At 33.3% G+C, this 15,844-nt stretch overlaps 1 protein-coding gene across 11 annotated transcripts in view; it reads right to left on the reverse strand.

Annotated features, from left to right (window-relative positions):
• The window catches only part of LOC119642096 (irregular chiasm C-roughest protein), a 380,139-nt gene extending 364,540 nt beyond the window's left edge, over positions 1–15,599 (reverse strand). For all 11 annotated transcript variants that reach the window (XM_038041077.1, XM_038041076.1, XM_038041075.1 and 8 more), the window contains exon 1: positions 15,306–15,599. The gene's annotated coding sequence lies outside the window, so the exon portion shown is untranslated. The remainder of the gene's footprint in view (positions 1–15,305) is intronic.
• Between the last annotated feature and the right edge of the window lie 245 nt (positions 15,600–15,844).

The following is a 15,844-nucleotide window of genomic DNA, read 5'->3' on the forward strand; positions in this document are numbered from 1 at the left end:
ACTCGAAATATATACGTGTGTGAGTTTGCTTGTAGTCTCTATAAACTTCTATCAGTAACATTAAAAACAAAAGTTTTCACTTTTTATTGTCGACATTAGTTTGCTGCATAATGTTGACGTTCATTTTTATTCTCATAGCTCATGAATTACGGCATAATCTTGCCGCCATTTCATTTGTGACATCAGCAAATATGCTGCAAAAATATAATCAGCTCAAACGTCGACTTAGCCAATCGTCCGCCCGCTCATCAAAAGTGTTTTGTAAAACAAAATAAATGTTTAGTTAACATCCTCAGATTCAATTCGAAAGCGAAGGTGATCGCGCGAACGGCCGACGCCGAACAAGACCATCTCACAGTAAGTTAAAAATTTTATATGTTTTATTTAATAGCTTCTAAACGATAATCAATATCCAATCAGAACTGTGTACGGATCCGATATATTTCGAATAAATCAAACCGTCCGAATCAATTTTTAACGACGAGTCTTTTGCAAAAAGTAGAACATGTGCTGCATTTTATTTCGATTGAAATATCGAAATTTAAGGATGTATATGAAAAGATAGTAACTTTTTTATAGTCGTTAACGTGCGTGTTAATATATTAAGTAAACACGATAAGCATTGTGTTTGGAAGTGCAGAAAATGTCGATGTGTTTAACACAGTTAATCGCAAGTTGTGGTGTGAAATTTAAATGAGGTTCATAGCGTCTGACAACTCGGTTGTGTGATTAAAAGTATAATTTACATCGTATCAGGAATCTCTATTTCCTTCATTTTCAAATTTGTTGAATGCAACCCCACTATTAATTTAACATGATAATCCACCTTCGAAAAATGTAAAATTTGTTGGAAACTTTGCAAATATTGAACGAAATTGTTCACTCGCTGATTAAAGATTGGTTTTGATTGCAAACATTGCTGTTTTTTTTTTTTTTTTGACCATATAGTCCAGTACGTGAATCTTAACATAAGCTTCAAGGTGTCGCAATAGTTCTAAGAGCCTAGTTATTCACTGGCGTGAAGTTATGCTACCATGCATTGCCCACATTTTTATATTTGATAGAAGATAAGCTATCTTCTCACCCGCTTGGTGTCTTTCCTAAGATAATTAATAATTCGGCGGTATTGAAAGGATAAAACAAGAAAAAAGCTAATAAACAGTAATAGGAAATACAAACATAAGTAAACAACGAAATCGTTCTTTATGTTATAAAAAAAAAAATGTATTATTACTCTTTACCTTGAGGGGTATGTATAAACTTTCAGAATCTGCCTGCCTCAGTGCCTACTGTTCTAGTAAGAAAGCAGAGACGGAGGACGGAGGCAGGCTGGAGCCGGGAAATAAGTCAAGAAGAAAGGCACGAAGGCAGCACCGAAGGCAAGTAGACATAACGATAAGTATGGAGGAAGTCAGGCCTTCAATCACATGCTGACGAACCATACTTTTTAGATAACTACATATGGAATAAAGGGCAATCAACGTCCGTCATACATTTACGTAAATTCTCTGATGAGGACGGGAATGAAATTATGATGAATAATCTAAGAGCTTTATGCATCTTTTAAAATACTTTGAACTATGGAATTGTATTAATTATATAAGTATTTCTACAATTAATTCAGTGTTTTATGTTTTGTGGTAGGTATATATTAGGGATTTTGGTGATGATGAAGCCTGAAGCTGCCGGTATCTTCTAAGACATCAAAAAATCGGAATGGCCTTATGTCTCTCAAAATTTTTATCACTCAATCTGTACATCGTGGTCTGTCAATGTTTGTACTTTAACGCCGATCAGTAACTATACTTGAGCTTTTTGTTTCTGCGATCATAATTAAACGTTACGTTGTTTTGTGCCCTCGCACTAATTTTTAATTTTAAAACTTACTTAGTAGGTTTTTTGTTGCTTCGTGGAAAATAGTAGTTCAGTGAAAACATTTTTAGCACAAACGCAACCCTCAAAGAAATATATGCTATGTTGGTAGGCTATCTTCGCTTGGGTACTTATTTCGTCTTTTGGGGCGTACTCTCTTATTACAAAATATTGACTAAGAGAGTAAAGCGCAATTGCACAGATTTTACAAATTGGATTTTATCGTTTCAATGTCCACTGCTTTGTTTTTTCTCTTTTTAATAGATTGCGTAAAGTATATTTTGTTGTTTTAAGGCGTATTCATTTAATAGCCTAAATGAAGGTTTTGTAGTGAGACGGATGTGTGGTAATCAAACTCATCTTTAATAAGCAGGCTGTAATATAAAATCTGCACGTTATTTGTTGTAGATGTAAAGGTTTGCGTTGGTTTGCAGAAATTTAAACATTAAGTTTTTACAGCTCTTACAAAGAAAACGAAGGTATTCTTACGAATACAAACAAGTATCTGTTTGACAAGTGCAATATTTCTGAATCTGCCTTTAACGATTTCAAGCTTGCTTCAAAATGAACGAACACGACAAAAGTAAATTGTTTCCTAGTACATGCTATGATTCATGCTTCAAAAAACTCAATATCTACGTCGGTTTCTGCCACGACATCCGTTCAGGTTACTACTGTTTCTTCCATTTTTACACCAATGACAGCAATTGATGCGGCTCCGTCCGCCAAATCTCTCCAGGACCGTTTAAATAATATTGCAGCATTGCAGCATATTGTTCAATGATTTATTAGTTACAGAACGTTGGCCGGGCGTAACCCACGATCTTCTTATACTTTAAATAGTGCGGATTCTTCTAATATATACCACGGCACCTAGTCGCTGTTCTAGCTGCTTCCCCCACGAATTGAAGAATGTTGAAGAGTATATATAGAAATAAAAACAAAAAACCAATCTTCTCGTAAATTTCTGTTTCGGATCATTGAAATTTTTTACATACGCTGGCTCCGAATATTTATAAACCGATGCAAGCTATATGGAATGTAGCAAAGCGCTCCAAAAGGTTTATAGTGCAATACCGAAGGGAAGCTTTAGAGACCCTATAAAATATATACATTCTCACTCAGCGTGAAATTCCGAATCGAATAAGCCAAGTCTGTCCGTCTATGTGTCTGCGCGTGTGCGTGGTGTCTGTTCTTGACACTTCCCTGGTCACAAATTTAGTAGAAGTGGAAGTTTCTGCGCGCAGGTAAGTATTACAACTAAGGTATATTGGTTAGAGCACACACCCGCAGTAAAGGGTAAAATGAAGGCAACTCCATTTCTCCAAGCACAAATTTGTGTCTTTTCGCCCATTACTCACAAATTATGAAAGATAGATTATCAAGGTTCAAATTTTCGATATTTGCTTTGCGAAAAATTCTAGTGTTTATGTGTAGAAATGGGAAAAATCGAAAGAGTTATAAGTAATTTTTTGGGACTGTGCGCTCATTGATCATAAGGTAAAGAAGACAAAATGTTTAACACTATTTTATATATTCATCAAATGAACATGTATCGCATTAAAAATCCGTTAAATCTAACATAAATATGATGGACACCATGGAGAGCTGGATTAGTTTTTTCTCAGTAAAACTATCGTTTCTTATCAATCTATTCAATACGAGTGTCAAATAAGAGCGCTTGAAGGGTAGATCGCGCCAAACTAAGCGTGTTAATTCTAAATTAATTACGATGGACGTCGTACGAAGGAGGTTGCTTTTAAATATAAACATTGCTCCAAAAACTTGTGTCCAAATTTGTAATTTCTTGGCGGATGCTCATTCGGTTTCTTATCCGCTTAACTGCCATCTAAACAGAGCTACACCAACGTAGTTTTGTTTGAAAGTGATTTTAAATGAGCATATTAGGATATAACCTTCCAGAAGATAATCATTTCACTTTGGTGGCTTTGTTGAGCGCTTTAAGAAAATTTTTAACGAAGTGCATTTTTGTTGGTTATGAATATTTTTTCGCCTATTATGTATGATCGTCACGTCAAAGGGTAGAGTTTTCACCGGCCTAGCGCTGCAGGCATTACACATCGTAAATAAATAAAATAAAACACAAAGCGTTTAATTATAGAAATAGAAGCTCGTCCGTTGTTTGTTCCGTTTCAAGTCAAGTGTCCAATTCATTGTTGTATACCTCACTTTTCACGACCGCTACAGTATGTTTGCCATTACCACTTGCAACAACTCTGCTTACATTGGCTATTTACAATTTTTAGATGGGCAACGATTTATGACAATTTTCCTCGCTTCTAATTCAATCACTGCTGATCAACAAAATAAAAATTATTCTAATAGCCCGAATTCCATATGATAGCGGTTTTATACGGATGCTGTTTATGGCGACCCATTTACAACTTCATGCCTACACAATAGTAAGCAGTAACGAAAACCACAAAAATAACGTTATCCGATTATCATTGCTTGCTCCTAATGTTTTCTCTTCTTTTAAACTTTCTAGTGAAATTTTCCACTTGATTTTTTCCAGCCAATCGCTAAAAAAATATTCTTTTCTCTTCTTGCTTAAGATTCTTGTCTACCAGATCCAAAATCTGTTCTTCGCCTTTTCGCAATAATCTGCTTCTCACGATTAAATTTTCTTTCCACTTATAACTTATAACAGTACTGTTAAATGGTTTGTAACGTTTATAACGTTTAGGATTTTTTCTGCCCTCCTGGGAGTCGCTGCCTTCCACAGACTATCTTCAAAATCTCTTATAATGTACATCAACAATCTCTTATCAGATAATGCCATTATTGCGCACATCAGGGATTAACTTAATATAATTATCTAAAATCCGTATATAAGCGTCATCGATCCATTTGTTACGGGTAGTTTACTCAAAGGACTCTTCATATAGCTACGATCTTTTGTTTAATCTCATAATAACTTTTACGTTTAATGTCAAATGCAAGGGCTACCAAAAATCTGCTGCGATCGCATTTTGCTCATCATTCATGCGCTTTATGATATCGACGCTAAACTACTTGACGTGTCCTGGAAATGTAATTTCAAAATATTTAAACGGTACCCCTAGCAAACAATAAACACGTTCCTAGTTTAAAGGCCGGGCTGATAGGCTTACATTAGATTACAAGGGCTCATAAAGCCTCGTGGGCTTACAATTAATCGCTTAATTAGTAGAGACAATGTATACATTAATGCGGCTAAATCAACTTCATTCTCGTCGAACTTATTAAATGTGTATTTCCAGTTTTCACTGTATCAGTTATTTACAAAGAACTTACTTACTATCAACAAGACATTCATATTATTCCACCTAAAAAATAGTTGAGACAATTAAGAACTGCTGCTGTAGCATTAACTATTTGTACTCGATCGCACTTTTGAACACAATCGTCGGCAAAAGTCATCACCTCTTGAGATCATTCCACGAGAAAGTATTTAATTCTGCGAATTAATTATCAACTGCTGAATATATAACAATTGCAAACTTGGCAATTTATTGACCTTGTTTCTTTGATAATAATTCTAATAATAATATATTTTCTATGTTAGTTTCCAATAATGAAGTTAAACTAAATTAGCAGACCGTCGAGTCTTCAAATACATTTTGAATTTGTCAGCTTGGGGGCTCTTATTTCCAGAGACTTTCATTTACAGGAGGCTACCAAAGTTTGGGATTTTTATAGTTCCTAGGATAAAATCACAACGCCACAATTTTCTCTAATACAGAGTAAGCCCTTTTATAATTATTTCCATCGAGATGCGGTTCGGTCAGTAAAGATCTGGATTAAGCTGGACACAACGAATTCAAACTTTCTTAGAAAGCTAATTTTTTCTGTTATTGGTATGTAAATACAGTGACCGTTGCATTACCGCACCTAATTTTATTTTAAGGATATATCTCTACGCTGCGATTCTTATTTTGCTTAAAAAGGAAAGGAATTGTTCCCAATACATTAAATTTTTGACAACAATGAGGTTAAGCAGACCTTCAATTTTGAGCGACAATTGGGCATAGTGAATATTCCTCTATGTCGAGAAGCTGACAATTAATTCGCAGAGTCAATTACATTCTTATGAATGATGGATTTGGTCGAACTTCGGACGCGAAAGCGTGACCTCTGCAAATAACTAACGAGAGAACAGTAATTCTACTTTGTTTTTTCTTTCTTTCACCTTATCTCCATTTTTCTTTTAATAGGAGCGTTTCAAGCGCATCCTTTCAAATGAACAGAGTCATTAAAATTGATGTCGAAATTATGTCGACACGAAACGTTCTGCAATTGTTGTCTTCTTTTAATCGATTCAAACACTTTGGTTTTATTCTTTCTTTATTCCATTTTTAGCAAAATTTTTATTATTATTGTACTCACGTCTCTTAAAACTTGAAATTTTTGAAAAACAATCAATGATTATTGTGCTCTTAAGTGCTGCTGCTTTTATTCATCGTTTTTCGTTTTTCTTTTCTTTCGCCAAGACTTCTTCATTATGTTTCTGAGCGCATTATACGCCGTAAGTGTGTTTGTCGGACATAAACTTATTATTATTATTTTTAAGTTCTTACAAATGAAGGCATTGTCTTCCTATGTCTAGGATTTTCTTCATTTCCATTTTAATCCTCTTTTATTTAATTTAATTGTTTTTTCTTTTCTTTTTTTTTTTTCTAAGTACATCCTCTTCAGTCTATGTTTGTATTCGTTTGCTTGGTGTTTTGAGGTGCACAAGTAAAAGATATCGAAAACAGCCACTTGTTTAATTACTCAGAGCTCAGTGTGGCTTTCATTAGACAACTACGATCGCAAGCACTTATTGTTAAAATCAGATATGGGTTTAACTTTTAAGAACTAGTGTTAAATCCAGATGTGGGAGTATAAACAAATAAGAAAATAAAAAGGGTGCCTGAAGGCAAGTTCCGATTTTAAGTTCCATAATAATTATGATGAAAAAAACAAATTTATAGAAAACGAAGGAAAATGCAAGATTGGGCTGTTAAACATTGGGACTTTTGGGATTAAGATTGGGCTTTTTTTATGATCACTTTGTTGTTCTACCTACTACAGCTGAGGAAAAATATAAACTCAATTTTTGTTTTAGGTTGTAATGCCTGAAGGTAACAAAGCAAAGATAAACGCCTAAGTTATTAACTTTTACTTGTAGCAGACATCGAAATACAATTCTGTAGTAATAATAGCTAAAGCTAGGAGAATGGTCTCAACCGATGTAATTGTTCACTCAAAAACTTGTAGATGTATTCAAAGCTTCCGTTATACCTACTCCAACTTTTACGTGTGTTACAGCTTTTTCTAATGCTTCTCATATCTTTCATCACTCGTTAGATTTCTTTAGAATATGGAAAATGTTTACAAAGGACGAATTATATATATTTTTCATCAACGCAGCCTCCTTGATTATATTTGCTATATCCTGGAATCAGAAGCTCTAGCTTCGGATATACTGTCCAAAATATTAGCAGCAAAAAGCCGCCTTAAGGTTCAATGTGCAAATTCTTCCGATCAACCGTACAAATAACATACTTTTAAGCAAGTTATAAATATCTTATGCCGCCAATAAGTTTACATTACTTTCTGTTACTGTTTGCGCACCTGAAACCACTTGTGGTACAACCGAATATTAAGTTTGCGTGGATGTATACAACACAAAGAAGCACTTAAGATACGTGCACCTTTTATTGCACTGATCGAGTAAGACGGCGATTGTAAGTTGGTCTCTCTGCCTGTTCGTTTACCGGTCTTATATACTTTTGTGTAACCTACAGGTCGAAGTTGTGACATATTTTGATGAAGTTTGGTTCAACGCATGTGTTGGCCCAACGACATTATTGAAATTGGTTCCGATGGGGAAGGGAAATGGTGTAAGAAGTTTAATGGTGGGCCAGCGCTCTCTATAAAGTTTTCGCTTGTCATTTTGTTTTACGTATTTATATGAACGTTTGTTGCTTTCCTAATTTTTTTTCCGCGAACCAATTGCCATCATTACTCGCGCTACGTACGTTGTATTTTTGCATGAAAACACCTCCCTTTATCTTTTAAACGCAACTGACCATTCTATTCACGTGGTGGCCTCCTGAGGTACTTTTCGTTTTTGGCTATAGTTGGTATCCATTTCAAACTTGCCCGACTATGAAATTTCGTCCATTAAACTTTATAACCTATGAATCGAATATCAAACGTATCCAGATATAAAACCATTGCCCCAGTACGATGAACGCGCTTAGGTCAATCCAAACGCACTTTTTTAATACGCATTCCCTTATAGCCTAAATAATTTATCATCAGCAGATATTTTTCACCAACCTCTTATTCTGCGCCCTTAATTCAAAAAAAAGGAGAAATTTACAGGTGAAATCAAGACGCAATAACACTTTTTTTTAAATAATGTCTTTAAAATATTTCTATTAAACGGTATATCTGAAACGTTTGAATAAATAACCTGAATCTTCGAAAAATATTTCTAAGAAAGAGATGTCGCCTGTGTTGCTAGTGCTCAATGTCTCTTTTTTTAGTCTAAGAATTCAATTCATTAGTCTAAAATTAAAATAATAATAATAATAATAATAATAACAAAGTTTGTAATTAAGATTTTTGCCGGCAAGTTTAGCGGTGGCGCTTTCTTTGCAATGTAAGCCAACAACTACAAATAATCCAATTACTAAGAACTTTAAAAAGGGCTCAGACTTAAACATGGTTCGGTTTGTGGTTTAATTTCTTAATTAACTTCTTCATGTCGCGCGCATCTGAAATCTCAGCAAATGGCTATTAGATCGTTTTCCATTTTAAGAAACGAAAACTTTGTCTTCATACATATATACTTTTAACTTTTTTATCAATGAAGCGTTCATTTCTTAATTTATGTGCGTTTATGATGCAATAGCATTGAAGTACAAATACTGGTATTGTTACTTCAAGTGGAGCAAAGCAGCGAGAACAGCGTACACATAATTGGACTTATAAGAGAAATTGTTAAAGAAATTTATTTTTAGAATCCCAATTAGGAGGTAACAGCAACTATGACAATTGCGAGGAGCTTCACTAGTGATGATGATAACATTTTTAAGCTCTATTTATTATGCGACAACATTCATTCGGGTGTGCTGAACATAGTTCACAGAAGAGAACATTCTAAGCCGACACTGAATTTGAAGGAAAGAAAAACAAAAATAAATAAGAAAATGAAAGAATATTTTGTGTTGAACTGCTGAATAAGCTCTACACGGTATCTATGCATCTACACACATGCGTGTATAGATGTGTTTGCATTTAAAAAACTGTAATGTTTTTTTTTATAGATCCATTGATGTAAGAAAAAAGTGTGTCTCGCGTTTGTTGTGCGCTCTGCCGTTACTATGTGCAGTGCATTCAAGCAAATCTTCTTTAATTTCCTCTCTGTCTTGATCTATTATGCGATGAGTCTTGCCCTTTGTTATTGTTACTATTTTCTTTATATTTTTTTTTTTTTATGTGAACGAGGTTTGAATTTCATTTTATTTTGTTTATTTATTTATTTATATATACATATATATATATATATATATATATATATATTTTCTTTAAGCATTATAATTAGTTTCAATTTCTCTTTTTCTTTTGGTCGTTTGTTAGATTTGATTACTTCTTTTGGTTTATGGTTTCATTTTTCTCTTTCGTTGGATTGATGTAGTTGTTTGGTGTTTATTTTTTGTACATTAAATGTAAACTTGTGCCAACGTTTGTTTAATGATTTCATTGATTTCATGTTTTTATATTACTTTCCTTTTTATTGGTTTTCGGTTACGCCTTTGTGATTAAATCAGAGTTGCATGATTTTATAATTTAAAGCTTGATATTATGCAAAGTGCCTTGATTTACTTTGCAATGTTTTTTGTTTGACTGTTTTCCACTTTTGCATTATATATAAAGAAGTTTTTTCTCAGATATTCAATTATTCATTTTAACGTCATAGGTTTATATTTAGATATTATAAAGAATTTTACAGTTTTACTACGTTTCTAACCCATGAACTCTTGGAAACACACACGTCAGTGATTTTTTATTTTTAGTAATCTAGCTTAGTCTGTCAGCTTGTCCATCCACAAAAGTTGAAAACGCAGCCATGATGGTCTAAATACAGAAGTGTAGTTAATAAGGACATTCTCATAAATGCTGAGAAAATGTTTAAGGCTATTTAAGAATTAATGGTTCACCAAACTATTTCCGATATTTTTATAGTCAAGTTAATTCAAATTTTGGTTCACATCAGCTTGAAAACCCGCTTTAAATCAATACAATTCCAAAAATGATAGAACGTACTAGTAACAGTTACCCCAATTCCTCCAAAATCGTATTAAAAGAACAGTAAATCAAAAGAAGGCTATCTTGACTCACAATATTAAGTCTCGTAACCTGTATTTTCCTTGTTGCTTTGGTATATCGTTGCTTGGCATCTTGATCAATATACTTCCTAACCTTGGTAGACTTTCAAATGAACGCTTGTGCCACGCTTAAGTCAGAGATTCTGCGTAAAGTTCGCCTCATTAAGTCTACCCTTCAGATATAAGCTATTCAATAATACTTCGAGGTTGAATACGAACGAGTTGAGTTACTTTTCTAAGCTTTAAATTTTTAATAAAAGGAAACTTTCGTTCATCTTCCTTTCTACGTTTTCTCTTTTAATTAAACTGAGGAAACTAAATGTTATCCCTGCAGCCTTTCACCAGCATCTATAAAGATGTTGACGTTTTTTTCAAAAATGTAGCGAAGTTTTTGTCTTCTTAGGTGAAAAATGTTTCATGAAATTTATAAACAAAATCATCGTGGTTAGTTTTTACCTGCTTACTAAAACTTAATATTGCGGCCCGTAAATACATTTCTTTTAAGAGTTGTTATATTGAAATTATTTTATATATATTATTTAATAAATTTTTTGTCTAACAGGAATATTTTGATTTCGTTTACCTTAGGTCCTCTTATTTATTCATATTTCAAATCAATTACTGGCTTCTCTTTTTCTCAATCTTTCTCTCTCTATCTCTCTCTCTCTCTCTCTCTCTCTCTCTCTCTCTCTTTCTCTACCTTTTTCCTGTTTTTTATATTCTCTTTTGTTGGTGTTATCATAACTACCCACTATAATTGTAAATAGCCATTAATTATAAGCAAAAAGTTTTTCAATTATTTTTCCACTGGAAGCAACAGAAACTCAACTTGGTCCAGCTGCAACATGATTATTGTGGAATTTCGAGTGAAATAATTGAAAAGTTGACGTTAAAATAAGCATAAATGTGTGCTTGTAACAAAAAACTAAATAAATAACATGTCCTCGAACAGACTACAAATATTTTTATGGTATTTAACGCTGTAACGTTAAAAATATAAAAAGTATGTTTTTCACCGATAATTTGTCCATTTTTTAGTATGCATTAAAAAACAGGCTAAGGTAATTATTAACAAAACTTTACACCGAAAATAATTGAACTCAATACAAGAGAAGACGCTAAATACGTTAAATGTCTCAACATATATTTTATATCAAGCGGAACAAGTTTGCCTTTATGTCAGCAAGTTTCTGCAAAGGCTTACTGGAAACTTATCGCAGAGTAAAGAAACCGTTATGTTTTTTAAAACAAGACATTTGATGCAAATCAAAAGATTTATGGATTTTCAGAGAGGCATTAAAGCGTTAGGCTTAAATTTAACACATTTAGTCGTGTTATGCTTATGCCGTACGGCTTAATTTACTTTCTTCAGACTCAAAACTAATTTAAGACCAATTAGGTAAGTTATGTTTAGCTGTAGTTTAAAAAAAAGAAAACGAGACTGAATGTTGATCAAACAATTATTCGAGTGTAATCTTGTAAATGTTAGAGCAGTTTCACGTATAATATGGTTAACTTGGACTTGCCCTGTGGTATCTGCTCCTGTGTAAGCAGCGGAAAAGCCAAAGAAAGTTAACTACTATTCCCAAATATGGGTTTCCTCTGCGGCTATTTCGCTGAAGACATGTTTCTTCTTCATATGCTGCGAGCGAAATATCGCAAACATTTGCAAGCCCACATTGGTATAAACCCAAATTTTCGAAAGACACTTAAGGGAATGGTTATTTGTTATGCACCATATACCCAAAAGTCTGTTGTGGGCAGAAACCTTTGCGCCTTCTTTACTTTTTTAACAAAATTAGCTTGTTTAAAACCTTTCCTGGGTATTGAGTTGCTTCAGTTAAGAAGTTTAGTGATGAATTTCGCTTTTAATTCATAGACTCCTTTTTCTAAGGCTGGAAAACAGGCTTCGGCAACGATGTTCTTGAAGAGGGTCGCTCGCAATACGTACTTGCACGCTCCCCTTGGCGGTAAACCAATTTCAAGTTATGTATGATGGATATGCCGTTGTTGCTGTATATGATCACACAGTACTTTAATTTGCTCAAAACTAGAATCTTGTCAAGACAAGCAATGCTGTTCGTATGTACGGAAGGTTTCCAAGCAAGTTAGCTTACAAAGTTAAAGTGGAATTTTTTAATTGAAACAAGTACAGTACTTCTTAGGAAACTTGAGCTCTAAAATGTTGAGTTAGCCGAATTTCACTAAACGTATACAGCACGATATGTCTTGTTTGTCTATGCAAATTAGGAATTTTAGCCAATGACAATGACTCCTTGCAAAGTTCTTAGATAACAAGAAATCCAAAATACCTATGCGATTCACAATCTATCGCAGCAAATTTAAAAATAAAATCACCGTTTTGAACCAACTTTCGTCCTAACATACCAATAATTCAAATTTGTGCCACATAAAGGCGCGTGTATTCTAAACTCTTTTATCAGGAAGAGAGTTTGAAATATGCTGACTACCTATCCAGACTTTTCTTAGTAACACGTTTAATTTCGATTTTTGTGTTATATTTGTTGCAAGTGTCGTTGGTTGGGTCCATGTGTCCGTCTCCGCAAGAATGAGTCAATTTGGCCTACAATTTTTGTAGAATCGACGCCGTCGTAGAAATGACGACTCCCTCCTAAAAATACCGACAACTTCTTTATATTTTCATTTGTAATTTTTGTGAATATATTTTCGAAAAACTGCTATCGAGACATTCACCAGGACCTGCATATTCGATCCAAAATTAATCTGAATCGTCTTATTATTAACTCCCAATTTTTTTCCCGATTTATTCGTAATTGGACGAAGACCGCTTTTGTGCATGCATCATAGGCATCTCAAAAGTAAAACAAAAAGTTCGACAAAATTGATTCTAGGTATTTAAAGGTCTCTTCAGACAAATAAAAGTAACCAAAGAATTTTAGAACTTAAAGTGCAAACGGTGAAAAACGACCAAATGACCGGCGCTTTTGTTTTAATTTTACACATCTTTTGGGGGAGCTAGAAACTTGAGGCATTTAGTTTTAATAAATTTCGATCAAGTGGCAAAAATTTTAATTACTGAAAAAAGAAATTTTGCAAGGTGCGACTTTACGATTTTTAGCAATGTCTACCGTCTACTATAATCGCTTTATTATTAATTCATTGTAATTCAAATTCTTTTATCGACCTTTCGAAAATCAGTTTTTAAATTGACATCAATCAGTCAGTCATTGTTCAATTAAATAAAAAATAAAGGAATTAATTTCGTTCGTGTAACATTTGGTTGCACTATTTTTTATAAACAATTCGTAAAAGCTCTTGATATCAATTATTGAATATTTCATAATTTATGGAAATGTCAGCGAAATATTTTTGAGAATTTCTGATTATACACTTATTATTTCTTTATTTTTGATAATGTGCAACAATAACAAATGACGAATAATTCAGAAATAACAAAAAAGACGAATTGATGAAGGGCATTTAATGGCGAGCCATTGCTACCTCTTTGTACATATTTTTATACTAATCTTAAGAGTTTCTTAAATTAAATTGCAAATACTTTAAATAGACACTTCTGCATCCCTTAGTTTTATCAGCCATAATTTAATGACTTGCCGTTGACATCACGCCAGAATAAAAAAATTTTTTAAAAATTTTGACTTTTGCAAGGTGTCGTTACCTGTCAATTAATTGCGAGATGCGTTTATTGGATTCAGTTAACGTCAAAATATCTATTAACCACTTGCAAAGAAAAATTATTATCTCCTTTATCGCGACTTTTAAGTAATAAAACAACAAAAAATTATTTTCTTTCCTTTTAAGTCTACAAACTTCTATTTATTTGTTAGAAAAAATCAAAAGTTCTCTCCAAAAAAGTAGAAAAGTTGTTTCAGTTAAATGAATGACACATAAAGTAAAGAAAACGTTGAACCAGAAAAAATAAAAGTTCATATGTTTGTTGGTGTATGTTTACGTGTGTGTTTGTGTGTCTTTTAGCTACACACAGGTCAAATAAACAATTAAATTGAACGGCTGGCTGGTTGTTTGGCTGGTTGACTGGTTGGCTGAATGCAACCACATGCACACACGGCAAAGTAACAGAGTAACCAGAAAGAGTATTTACGAAAGTTTTTAACAAAAAGCATTCAACCATTAAATTCGTTGTCACACTTGTCGTATGACAAGAAAATAAAAGCAGAAAGAAGAGCAACAAGGAAAACATTTACCCGTTCTACTAAGTCCTATAGAAATAATCCTTGAACTCTGTATAATACTTTCGTATTGTGCTGTATTGTTTTTGTTGTTTATAAGTAGAGAAGGTGCATCAAATTCCTTGCATTGATAGACGAAAAGATACACTCGTATCCCTTACATAAGTAACAAAAGGTAATAGAAGGATAAAAAGGCAATAGAAGAGAAACTATGAGCAAGATAAAAAGGGAATAAATAAACCGTTTTCACGGGACGTAGGAAACCTATGTTAAAGTATTTACACACTTGTAAGCGCAAGGAAACAGGCACATAAGCATAATATATATATGCTTAGCGAACATACGAAACCAACACAATATGTTTTGAACACAAATAAATAGAGTTTTTTAGACTCACATAGATAAATACACACTTAAAGATGTACGTATTGGCTTATAAAGTGATAAATTGCAATTTAATAACACACTGATGTTTATACTCAAACACATGCACCTAGTAATCCACTAGAATCGCGACGATCTATAGTTAGTCAGTTATTGGTCGTTCCTGTTGTTGTTACTGTTGTCGATTTCTGATTTTATTTTACTTGCGTTATAATAGGATGTATACACTTAAAGTTTAAGTAGCACTATTTATCCGCTTGACAACATTCATTTTGCTTACATGCTCACATAAGCCCACACATGCACAAACGCACGCATACAAACATTGGACAACAAATTTTCAGAAGTTTATTTCCTTTAAAATTTACCCTGCACGCTTTCGTATTACAAAAAAAAAAAAAAAAAAATTAAAGCATGTTTGAAGGCATTGCTAAAAATAATAATTTAAAACATTCTTCTCCATTGCTATTACCTTTCGTAATCCTTTTTCTTTAACAAATTACTGCACTGCGTTTAAACATATTTCGCTTATCAAATCATTTTTAAACACTTCTTAATTGCTTTCGCTTTTTTTTTTAAAGAAAATTTCAATAAATTTTTAATGTATTGGCCTATTTAAGACCCACTTTTTCAAGACATTTTTTCCTGATTTTTTTTCAAAGGGATTTCTCCTCTTAATTTTAATATTTATACATTTGAGTTAAATATCAACACGCGCACATAATTTTGTCGCAAGCCACCAAACCGAATGAAAAGCCGATATAAACTGAAACTTTCGTGTCAAATTTTAGGCACCCATACATAGGGTCTAATATATTTATGCTTCTTATGCATTGTAAATGTTGTTCCTCTTATTGTTATAGTTTTTCCCTGCACAGCTGGCTGTGTGGCTGACTGACTCTGATTCTCTATTTTATATATATATGTACGTATTTACAAATATTGAGATGGTATTCATTCTGGTTTGTTTCTCCTCTCACCATATCCGTGTAATAACGGAGCGCATCGTAA

Source organism: Glossina fuscipes, unplaced genomic scaffold (assembly GCF_014805625.2).
Source record: "Glossina fuscipes isolate IAEA_lab_2018 unplaced genomic scaffold, Yale_Gfus_2 213, whole genome shotgun sequence".
NCBI lineage: Eukaryota > Metazoa > Arthropoda > Insecta > Diptera > Glossinidae > Glossina > Glossina fuscipes.